At 34.9% G+C, this 13111-nt stretch overlaps 1 long non-coding RNA gene across 1 annotated transcript; it reads right to left on the reverse strand.

The window, feature by feature from the left end:
* Positions 1-509: 509 nt before the first annotated feature.
* On the reverse strand, positions 510-11807 carry LOC121426283. The gene is made up of 2 exons (XR_005971587.1): positions 11772-11807; positions 510-1956 (listed from the first exon to the last, which is right to left on the reverse strand). It is a non-coding gene; the product is annotated as an uncharacterized LOC121426283 (long non-coding RNA).
* Between the last annotated feature and the right edge of the window lie 1304 nt (positions 11808-13111).

Raw genomic sequence — 13111 nt, forward strand, 5'->3', positions numbered from 1 at the left:
TATTTTTCAAACTTTTTATGGCCAATTTGCATAATATGCAAATTTCATGAATTTCCACTGATTGGATTTTTGGGGACTTTTAGTATGTTGTTCAGGGGACCTTCCTGGAAAGCATTGCAGTGGAATATCCAGTGTTACAATTAGTGCTGGGTCAAACCCTATATTGACTGGACTATTAGTAAAGATTATTGAAGCTAGCCTGCGTAAAAATATTGCTCATTTTGACTTTTGTTCAGTGCCCTTTTACGATTTCATCAGTTTCTTTTTGAATCCATTACATTTCTTTGTTTCTAAAATTCTGATATATTTCTGGGTAAAAAAAGAGAAGACTTTTGACAAAGTTGTTTGTGATATTATTCTGCTCATAGATACATGTAGCATTAAATTAGCCGATTGCAGTCAATGAAAGTAAGAATAATGACTCTCACTCATGTATTTTAGCTGAAAAAACATTTTGTATTGACTTTGTACATAATGATGATAAGAATGTGGTACTTAATAGTGCATATTTGTGATCTCTATACGCTTTACAAATTATTTATTACAAATTTTTGAGCAATTATTAAGTTGAGTTTCATTATAGAACAATATTATTTTACATTATACTCACATAAAGCTACATTAAATATACATAGCATCCTACTTTATATTGTAATATTTAGTTGAACTACATTGCACTACAACAATGAAAAGAGATAAGTCTTGATGTCTAGAATGTTACTACATGAAATCATGCTCTTTAGCAATTTGAAGTCTGTAATAACCATAAAATTACAATATTCCTATATCGCATAACAACAAGCTGTAACAAATTTGGTCTCAAAAGTTGCACAAGACTTGAAAGTAAAGAGTAGGGAAAAGCATGGTAAAAGTATTTAACATGGCGGAATTATCGCAAAAAATGTCATAGGTAAGTTAGGGTAAATGATAGAATGATTAAAGAACAGTAGTTCTTAAGCCATGATAACTGTAATAATAATAATAAAAATGGATATTTTGATGCACTTGATGACAAAGAACAAAGAAAAACGATTTGCTAGATCAATAGGATTACCATACTCAGGGAGAAACTTAACATTCTTGTGGAGCAGATTATTAACAACATGTTTTGACATACATGTAGTAACTCCGTATAGTATTTTTGCTTAGCCTTAACTTTGAGGTCGTTAACATGCTTGTTAGCTAGCTTAAAAGATGTGTGATCAGTGTCATAAGAACTTTTGATCCATTTCCGTTCAATCTGTCTTCTTTCTCGACGGGCAGTAAGGATTTCCTCATAGAACCAAGGACTGCGAACCCTTGTGGAGCGGAGACATGATTTCTGAGGAGCAAACTCATTAACGCAGGCTGCAACAGATGTGTTATACGCAGTAAGTACTGAATCAACATCACCAGCCGAGGACAAGTCATTATAAAGTTTGTCAATCAGTGCCTCATTAAATCCTTTGATGTCCATTTCCTTGAAGTTCCTGAAAGTCCGCTTAACTTTCTTAACCACCGGCCGAGGTTACCTGAGTACAAATCGGATGCTGTGATGATCAGACATGAGACTATGATGAATGACAATGTCTTCAATGATGCAGCCATGATGGGTAGGACAGATGTCTGCAGAGTATTGTCCTTGACGATTACTCTCATCTCTGGTCATTACAAGGTGTGATGACATATTGAACCAAGTTAGCAGATTCTATGATTCTATGATGGATAGGAACTGAGCTACATCAGACTTTGAAGGTTTATCGATGTGAATGTTAAAGTCCCCAAGAAGAACTGGCCCAGCCAATTGTGATATCTCAGCAGTAAGATCATTAAATTCTCAAAGAAAGTCTAATGTACGGAGCCGATTCTGCACAGAATACCAGATGATGGTTAGAAGAATCAGTGCTTATCCTGGAATGGATTCCCACCAAGCATAGGGAAGACAGGACTTAATATATCCTCTGCCTTGGAATAGATCTGTCAAAATAAAATTATCATGGGAGAACTTTAATGTCATATTAAATGCAGGAATTTTAATGATTTCACTCGTAATGAACAAATTCAAACTCATCTCCATTCTTTACCTGGGGATCTAATCAGATCATTATCACTACTGTAATGCAATGCAGAGCAAGATATTTCAATTTACATTAACTACCTGAGTAATGTTTGACCATGGACTGAGAATGAAGACAGTGGTATTCTATTTTACTTTTCCCTACATATTTTCCCCACATTTGCATAATCCCTCTTGAATAATGCAACAGAAGTGAATCTTCTTTCATCCATCCATGATCACCACTACTCCTGCAGTTAGTGAAACATTTGGTAGTGAGAACTAGAAATGTTTTTGGAAGGAAAAAAAACAATACAATCTCACATCGCTTGGCATTGTGATTTTTTCATCACATCTCCTTTTTGTTAAGAGTCCGATCTTCACCACATACTTCTTTATGTGTTTTTTTTTCAAAGTATGTGAAAAATCTGGTAAATTTGGGGTGCTTTTTAATGCATCATTATTCTGCAGTACTAATTCAAATTTATGACACTGATTTTCATTTCATGGGGGAAATGAGCACTGGAGCATTGTCAACCTTAAATTTCTTGTTATGTATCATGCTCATTATGTATTTATTGACAAAATGATTATCTTCCAAAATGTGTCCACTCATGGTCACCTCTTCTAATAATGAGCACTTTTAGAAATGTATGTCCACATAGTGGACTGGAACGAGATGACGTCATTTTTTGGCCTGCCATATGCCACAGGTCCTCACACACGTCCACTATCAAAATCGAGAACCTCGCCACATCCATTTTGCGGTTCTCCTAAATCATAGACGACGTGCACGTGAGTGACATCATTTTAACCATTCAAGCCCAGCATGAAGATCAAACCTTTCTCTTTTAAAACACAGTTTTCAGTGACTTTTCTCAAAATTAATGTAAGTTGTACGATGCATTATGTTTATCATATTCGAAATTGCTTTGTGATCTCCAAAATATACATCTATATATATCCAAACTCGCGTAAAAAGGAATCAAAGCAAGTGAAAGGGCACATGTGCACAAGTTGCACCTTCGCATCACCCGACCGGGTCGCCAAGCGATGGTGCGCCAGATATTCTGGGTCGGGCAGAGTGTCATGACAGTCATGACCCGCTCGTTATCGCGCTGTTTCGTGTGGACGTACGTACACGTACAAGTCAAGTGAAATCTAAAGTATTCGCATCTGTAGTGAACAAGGGCAGACGACGACGTTGACTCAAACGATCAGAGGACTGCTATGTCGTTCACATTCACTGCTCCTAAAACTCTCTACTAAAGAAATGCCTTAAAACATGACCAACAGCCCCTGTTTTTGTATTGTAAATAAAGATGCTTCTTAAATTTCAAAGATAGGCAGGACTTCTGAAATATTTTTCTAGCATCAGAATTGAACTATTGAAACTGATACATGATCGATCTTGTTAAAGTATTCTACATACATGTACATATCCTTTGAACTGACTTTATATCTCATTCACCTGTTATGTATGAAAGCACAATGTGGACTAAATATTTCAACATAAGCCATTGCTATGTCTGGCAAACCTTAGGACAAATTTTAGGGTTGCCATTGAAAACCTTTATTCAAGAAAATAAGAAATGGAATGTATGGTTCTTTATTATCCTGAGAATGGGACAGACATACAAACAGTAATCCCAAAGCAGACAATATCAGGCCTTAGACAACCACCTATACATGTATGTACAATTAAGATATAAGAATAAAAATAGGATATTGAGTGACAGTTACTCTGACCATAATACCAAATAGCCATTGTCTCTTCTCCCACATCTTTATTTGAGTATTAAGTTAATTATTAAATCTCAAGTATAACTATGCTGACTGAAATAGCAAACTTTAATGAGAACCTGACTGATAGATGGAACTAACAAACAGAATGAAACCTTTGGAACAAGATAGCTTGTGTGAAAACAAGACTAGCACATCAATGATGTGGAGCTCATCCGGCATCTCGCAACACAATTTAACACAATTTTAATTTTAGCCCAGTTGACACTGTAGTGAATTATATTGGTGACATAAATTGAGGATATAGAATTGAAATTGATGAAGAAATGACATAGAAGCATTTTTTGTGATCTATGAAAAAATTTCATATGAATTAAGTATTAATTATTATCCAGTCAAAGTTTCTTAACTCTGTGTAGAACCTTGGTGAACCTAATGTAGCTCTCAGATGGAAGAAAAAAATTAAAATCTGTCAACAAATAAAGAAGAGGAATTTTCTGTGATTTATGAATACATTTCGCATAAATAAGCATAAATAATTTTCAAAATTCTGTGTAGAAGTTTGGTGGGCCTCATGAAGTTCTACCGGATGGCAGAAAAAATATCAAAATCTGTTAACAAATAAAGAAGAAGAGGCATTTTCTGTGATTTCTGAATAAATTTCACATAAATTAGCATAAGTAATTTTCTACTGAAAATTTAAAAAATCTGTGTAGAAGTTTGGTGAACCTCATAAAGTTCTACAAGATAGAAGAAGAAAAGTAAAAATCTAAAAAAAATCTAGAAAAAGCATTTTATGTGAAATTTTAAAAATATGAATAAATTAGCATAAAAATTGTTCTAATCGAAATTCTGTGTAGAAGATTGGTGAACCTCATGAAACTCTACCAGATGGAAGAAAAAAAAATCAAAATCGGTCAACAAATAAAGAATAAGCATTTTAGGTGAATTTTTAAAAATATGCATAAATTAATTTCGCATAAATTAGCATAAAAATTGTTCTGGTCAAAATTTAAAAAATTCTGTGTAGAAGATTGGTGAATCTCATGAAGCTCTACCAGATGGAAGCAAAAATTCAAAATCGGTTGACAAATAAAGAAGAAGGAACATTTTCTGTGAATTTTTGAAAATATGCACAAATTAATTTCGCATAAATTAGCATAAAAATTGTTCTGGTCAAAATTCTGTGTAGAAGTTTGGTGAACCTCATGAAGCTCTACCAGATGGAAACAAAAAAAAATCAAAATCAGTCAACAAATAAAGAAGAAGTAGCATTTTTGTGAATTTGGAAAAATGCGCATAAATTAGCATATTTAATGAATATCAAAATTTTGTGTAGAAGTTTTGAATGCCCCACCTAGTGCTATCATATAAAGCAAACAGAATTGAAATTGGACTTGAAATGGCGAAGTAGTAGCATTTTTTGAAATTGTGGACGGACGACAGACGCCACGCCACAAGCTCATCTTGCCCTTCGGGCCAGATGAGCTAAAAATCAAAGAAACAGATCAACGAAAGTTGGAGAAAAATCTGACAAATAATGAGAAAGTTATGATCATTTGACTAGATTGCAATCACTAATGCTATGGCAATGTGACAAAGATGTGTGATGTCACTTGTGAACAACTTTCCCCATTACTGTATATTTCACTTAAACTGCCTTTTATCACATCTATCAGTAGATCATGTGTTCTTTCTATAGGAGGGCATGTAATAAAGATTAAAAAATAAATACATCATGGATAAAGAGTTTGTATCACCAGAAGAAAAAGCAAAAAGAGACATTTTGGGGGTATTGTATAGTCCATCAGAGCTAGGGAAAGTTGTTCATCAGTGACATCACACATCTTGTCGCATTGCCAAGGGGAGTATCCATAGCATTAGTGATTGCAATATTCAAATGCTCCTAACTTTCTCATTATTTGTCACATTTTTTAAAACTTTCTTTGTTCTTATTCTTTGATTTTTCTGTTTAGACACTAGCCTATTTGTTCCAACTCCCTATTACACTTGCCTGACTTACATTTACATATGAACGAGCAAACTTAAAGGACAAGTCCACCCCAACAAAATGTTGATTTGAACACAAGGCAAAAGCGATTTTGTGTCTCGCCCACGTATGAAAATAACCAGAAATATCGTGATTCGCGAGGGCATGCAACAGAATCGTATCGAAACTTCATTGTAATATGACTGGGATGGAATAACACTTGCCTTAAGAGCCTTGCTCGTAAATTCTAATGTTGACCTGAAAATGACCTTTGACCTTATCATGTGACCTCCGACTGCAGCATAACATGCAGGTACCCCAAGTCAATCTACCATCCAACTTTGGTTGAAAAGCACCTTACGGTTGTGGAGTTAGGTAAGGTTGACCTGAAAATGACCTTTGATCTTATCGTGTGACCTCCGACTACAGCATAACATGCAGGTCCCCCAAGTCCATCTACCATCCACGTTTGGTTGAAAAGTACCTTATGGTTGCGGAGTTAGGTAAGGTTGACCTGAAAATGACCATTGACCTTATCATGTGACCTCCGACTGCAGCATAACATGCAGGTCCCCCAAGTCCATCTACCATCTGTCAGGAAATAAATCTAATACTATTTGAGTGTTTCAATTGAGTTCAAACATGTGCTTTACTGTTTAATGTTTCAATTGATGTTTCAATGTACATATGTTTTGAATGTTTCAAAAGCAAGCGTTGGAAACGTTTGATACCCCCCCAGTACAAGATCAGGTGGATGCCATATTTTGTTCAAGTGTTAAAAATATTTCGTACCAGCTAAGCATCTTCATACAGGTGTCATAAATAGTTAATACTGTGCTTTAGCATGGATGAATATAGGTGTACAAATACACAGGAAGTGTCTTTTATTAATAAGAATGTGTTGCTTTATGCACTCATCTGTTATTAAAATCCTTTGAATTACTTTATAGAAATTTTACAGTTACACCTAGTAACAGTAGGGTATATTAGGAGGTTAATTTCAGTAATTCAGGAAGAACCACCTAAGCCAGAATAGACTACAGATGTTCGTGTAGGCAGTCTAAGTTATAACTGAGGGACTACGTCGGTGACGAGATAACGACCCCAGCTGCCACCAGTTCTCCACCAACATGACTGGTTAAAATTCATGTCATCATTGGGGGCTCGATCTCGTCCACTAATTCGTTGAAGCCACATCTCTCTTATCTGGGGGCTACTCATCGAGGGGTAACACAGTCTGCGGAGGCCGAGTTGAAGAGACATCGCAACCTGCGGAGGCCAGGAACTGGACTGACCACCAGGGCCCAGTGGGGCATGTCAGACCAGATAGGATGATGGGGGCTCACATCAACGATTACCGCTGAGTTAAGTTATATTTTGTTATCCATAATCTACATCTTGGTATATTTTCTTGTACAATCACTGTCAAAGAAATCAACAGAAATATTGAAAAGGTTTGATTAAATCTTTCATAACTGTAATTATCAGTTTTTACTTATTCCTTATTTGGTGTCAAGCAGCAGTAGATAAATAATTAAAAAAAGTCACTTCCCACTTGACACCATCCAAGTTTGGTTGAAAAGCACCTTATGATTGCGGAGTTAGGTAAGGTTGACCTGAAAATGACCTTTGACCTTATTGTGTGACCTCCGACTGCAGCATAACATGCACGTTCCCCAAGTCCATCGACCATCCAAGTTTGGTTGAAAAGTGTAAGGTGTCATAAAAGAGACTTGCATGTAAACTTGCAGAGTAAGGTGTCATAAAAGAGTCTTGCATGTAAACTTTAACGTTGACATGAAAATGACCTTTGACCTTACGATGTGACCTCCGACTGCAGCATATCATGCAGGTCCCCAAAGTCCATCTACCATCCAAGTTTGGTTGAAAAGCGACTTACGGTTGCGGAGTTAGGTGTCATAACAGAGTCTTGCATGTAAATTTTAATGTTGACCTGAAAATGACCTTTGACCTTACCGTGTGACCTCCGACTGCAGCATATCATGCAAGTCCCCAAAGTCCATCTACCATCCAAGTTTGGTTGAAAAGCGACTTACGGTTGTGGAGTTATGTGTCATTAGATTTGTGACGGACGGACAACATTTGGATCCCTAAGTCACGCTTTCACCTCTGGTGGGCGAGACAAAAAGGAGAAAAATCCAACAAGCATTACACTGAAAATGTCATCAAAATCGGATGAAAATCAAGAATGTTAGGACATTTTTAAGTTTCGTTGAATTTCACAAAACAGTTATGTGCACATCCTGGTCGGTATGCAAATGAGGAACTGATGACATCATCCACTCACTTTTTCTTTTGTATTTATATAACATGAAATATGAAATATTCTAATTATCTCCTCATTATCAAGTGAAAGAACGATTAATTCCTCCATGAACAAGTGGAATTAGCATTGCTTAATATTATATGGTTTAGTCAAGTTGGTCCTTATTGTTATATCTGTAAAAATGAAATATTGTTAATTCAAACAATATAAAGGAAAAGAAATAGTGAGGGACATCATCGGCTGTCTCATTAAAAATACACGAAACTTTAAAATGTCATAACTTTCCTATTTTACATCCGATTCTGATGAAATTTTCAGCATTATGCTAGTTTGATATTTCTCTATTAATTCAAATCAACATTTTTCTGGGGTGGACTTGACCTTTAATGAGAATTCATTATTACCGTACACTAACCTGACTGACAGATGAACCAGCAAACTTAATGATAACTCATTATTACACTAACCTGACTGACAGATGAACCACCAAACTTAATGATAACTCATTATTACACTTAACTGACTGACAGATGAACCAGCAAACTTAATGATAACTCACTATTACACTAACCTAATTGACTGATGAACTAGCAAACTTAATGATAACTCATTATTACACTAACCTGATTGACAGATGAACTAGAAAACTTAATGATAACCTCTATTATACTAACCTGACTGACAGATGAACTAGCAAACTTAATAACTCACTTACACTAACCTGACTGACAGATGAACCAGCAAACTTAATGATAACTCATTATTACACTAACCTGACTAACAGATGAACCAGCAAACTTAATGATAACTCATTATTACACTAACCTGACTGACAGATGAACAAGCAAACTTAATAAATCACTTACACATGGACCTAACTGACAAATGAACTAGCAAACTTAATGATAACTCATTATTACACTAACCTGACTGACAGATAAACTAGCAAACTTAATGAGAACCTCTAATATACTAACCTGACTGACAGATGAACTAGCAAACTTAATGTTAACTATTACACTACTAACCTGACTGACAGATGAAATAGCAAACTTAATAACTCACTTACACATGGACCTAACTGACAAATGAACTAGCAAACTTAATGTTAACTCACTATTACACTAACCTTACTGACAGATGAACTAGCAAACTTAATGATAACTCATTATTACACTAACCTGACTGACAGATGAACTAGCAAACTTAATAACTCATTATTACACTAACCTGATTGACTGATGAACTAGCAAACTTAATGATAACTCATTATTACACTAACCTGACTGACAGATGAACCAGCAAACTTAATGATAACTCACTACCACACTAAACTGACTGACAGAAGAAGTAGCAAACTTAATAATAACTCATTTTTACACTAACCTGACTGACAGATTAACTAGCAAACTTAATGTTAACTATTACACTACTAACCTGACTGACAGATGAAATAGCAAACTTAATAACTCACTTACACATGGACCTAACTGACAAATGAACTAGCAAACTTAATGTTAACTCACTATTACACTAACCTTACTGACAGATAAACTAGCAAACTTAATGATAACTCATTATTACACTAACCTGACTGACAGATGAACTAGCAAACTTAATAACTCACACATCGACCTAACTGACAAATGAACTAGCAAACTTAATGATAACTCACTATTACACGAACCTGAGTGACAGATGAAGTAGCAAACTTAATGATAACTCATTATTACACTAACCTGACTGACAGATGAACCAGCAAACTTAATGATAACTCACTACTACACTAAACTGACTGAGAGATGAAGTAGCAAACTTAATGATAACTCATTATTACACTAACCTGATTGACAGATGAACTTGCAAACTTAATGATAACCTCTATTATACTAACCTGGCTGACTGACAGATGAACTAGCAAACTTAATGTTAACTATTACACTACTAACCTGACTGACAGATGAAGTAGCAAACTTAATGATAGCTCACTGTACTACACTAACCTGACTGACAAATGAACTAGCAAACTTAATAACTCATTACTACACTAACCTGACTGACATATGAAATAGCAAACTTAATGATAACTCACCATTACACATCGACCTAACTGACAAATGAACTAGCAAACTTAATGATAACTCACTATTACACTCACCTGAGAGATGAACTAGAAAACTTAATGATAAATCATTATTACACTAACCTGATTGACCGATGAACTAGCAAACTTAATGATAACCACTATTTGACTAAACTGACTGACAGATGAAATAACAAACTTAATAACTCACTTCCACATGGACCTAACTGACAAATAAACTAGCAAACTTAATGTTAACTCGCTATTACACTTACCTGACTGACAGATGAACTAGCAAATTTAATGATAACTCATTATTACACTAACCTGATTGACCGATGAACTAGCAAACTTAATGATAACCACTATTTGACTAAACTGACTGACAGATGAACTAGCAAACTTAATGATAACCATTATTACACTAACCTGACAGATGAACTAGCAAACGTAATGATAACCCACTATTACACTAACCTGATTGACCGATGAACTAGCAAACTTAATGATAACTCATTATTACACTAACCTGACTGACAGATGAACTAGCAAACTTAATGTTAACTATTACACTACTAACCTGACTAACAGATGAAATAGCAAACCTAATAACTCACTTACACATGGACCTAACTGACAAATGAACTAGCAAACTTAATGATAACCACTATTACACTAACCTGACTGACAGAAGAACTAGCAAACTTAATGTTAACTCATTATTACATTACTGACAGATGAACTAGCAAACTTAATGATAACCATTATTACACTAACCTGACAGATGAACTAGCAAACTTAATGATAACTATTACACTAACCTTACTGACAGATGAAATAGCAAACTTAATGATAACTCATTATTACACTAACCTGACTGACAGATGAACTAGCAAACTTAATAACTCATTATTACACTAACCTGACTGACAGACTAACTAGCAAACTTAATAACTCACTATTACACTAACCTGACTGACAGAAGAAATAGCAAACTTAATGTTAACTCATTATTACATTACTGACAAATGAACTAGCAAACTTAATGATAACTCATTATTACACTAACCTGATTGACCGATGAACTAGCAAACTTAATGATAACCACTATTACACTAACCTGACTGACAGAAGAACTAGCAAACTTAATGATAACCATTATTACACTAACCTGACAGATGAACTAGCAAACTTAATGATAACCAACTATTACACTAACCTGATTGACCGATGAACTAGCAAACTTAATGATAACTCATTATTACACTAACCTGACTGACAGATGAACTAGCAAACTTAATGTTAACTATTACACTACTAACCTGACTGACAGATGAAATAGCAAACCTAATAACTCACTTACACATGGACCTAACTGACAAATGAACTAGCAAACTTGATGTGAACTCACTATTACACTAACCTAACTGACAGATGAACTAGCAAACGTAATGATAACTCATTACTACACTAACCTGACTGACAGATGAAGTAGCAAACTTAATGATAACTCATTACTACACTAACCTGACTGACAGATGAAGTAGCAAACTTAATGATAACTCACTGTACTACACTAACCTGACTGACAGATGAAGTAGCAAACTTAATGATAACTCACCATTACACTAACCTGACTGACAGATGAACTAGCAAACTTAATGATAACTCATTATTACACTAACCTGACTGACAGATGAACCAGCACACTAAATGATAACTCATTATTACACTAACCTGACAGATGAACTGGCAAACTTGATGATAATTCTTTATTACACTAACCTGACTGACAAATGAACTAGCAAACTTAATGATAACTCACTATTACACTAACCTGATTGACAGATGAACTAGCAAACTTAATGATAACTATAATATTACACTAACTGACAGATGAACTAGCAAACTTAATGATAACTCATTTTTACACTAACCTGACTCACAGATGAACTAGCAAACTTAATAACTCACTTACACATCGACCTAACTGACAAATGAACTAGCAAACTTAATGATAACTCACTATTACACTCACCTGAGAGATGAACTAGCAAACTTAACTATGTTAAGTTGGCAAACTTAGCTATGTTAAGTTAGCAAACTTAGCTATATTCACTATTACAATACTAACCTGACTGACAGATGAAATAACAAACTTAATAACTCACTTACACATGGACCTAACTGACAAATGAACTAGCAAACTTAATGTTAACTCGCTATTACACTTACCTGACTGACAGATGAACTAGCAAGCTTAATGATAACTCATTATTACACTAACCTGATTGACCGATGAACTAGCAACTTAATGATAACCACTATTTGACTAAACTGACTGACAGATGAACTAGCAAACTTAATGATAACCATTATTACACTAACCTGACAGATGAACTTGCAAACGTAATGATAACCCACTATTACACTAACCTGATTGACCGATGAACTAGCAAACTTAATGATAACCCACTATTACACTAACCTGATTGACCGATGAACTAGCAAACTTAATGATAACTCATTATTACACTAACCTGACTAACAGATGAACTAGCAAACTTAATGTTATCTATTACACTACTAACCTGACTGACAGATGAAATAGCAAACCTAATAACTCACTTACACATGGACCTAACTGACAAATGAACTAGCAAACTTGATTACTCTAACCTGACTGACAGATAAACTAGCAAACATAATGATAACTTATTATTACACTAACCTGACTGACAGATGAACTAGCAAACTTAATAAATCATTATTACACTAACCCGACTGACAGATGAACTAGCAAACTTAATGATAACTCAATATTACACTAACCTGACAGATGAACCAGCAAACTTAATGATAACTCACTATTACACTAACCTGACTAACAGATGAACTAGCAAACTTAATGATAACTCACTATTACACTAACCTGACAGATGAACCAGCAAGCTTTATGATAACTCACTATTA

This window comes from Lytechinus variegatus, chromosome 13, assembly GCF_018143015.1.
Source record: "Lytechinus variegatus isolate NC3 chromosome 13, Lvar_3.0, whole genome shotgun sequence".
NCBI classification, from domain to species: domain Eukaryota; kingdom Metazoa; phylum Echinodermata; class Echinoidea; order Temnopleuroida; family Toxopneustidae; genus Lytechinus; species Lytechinus variegatus.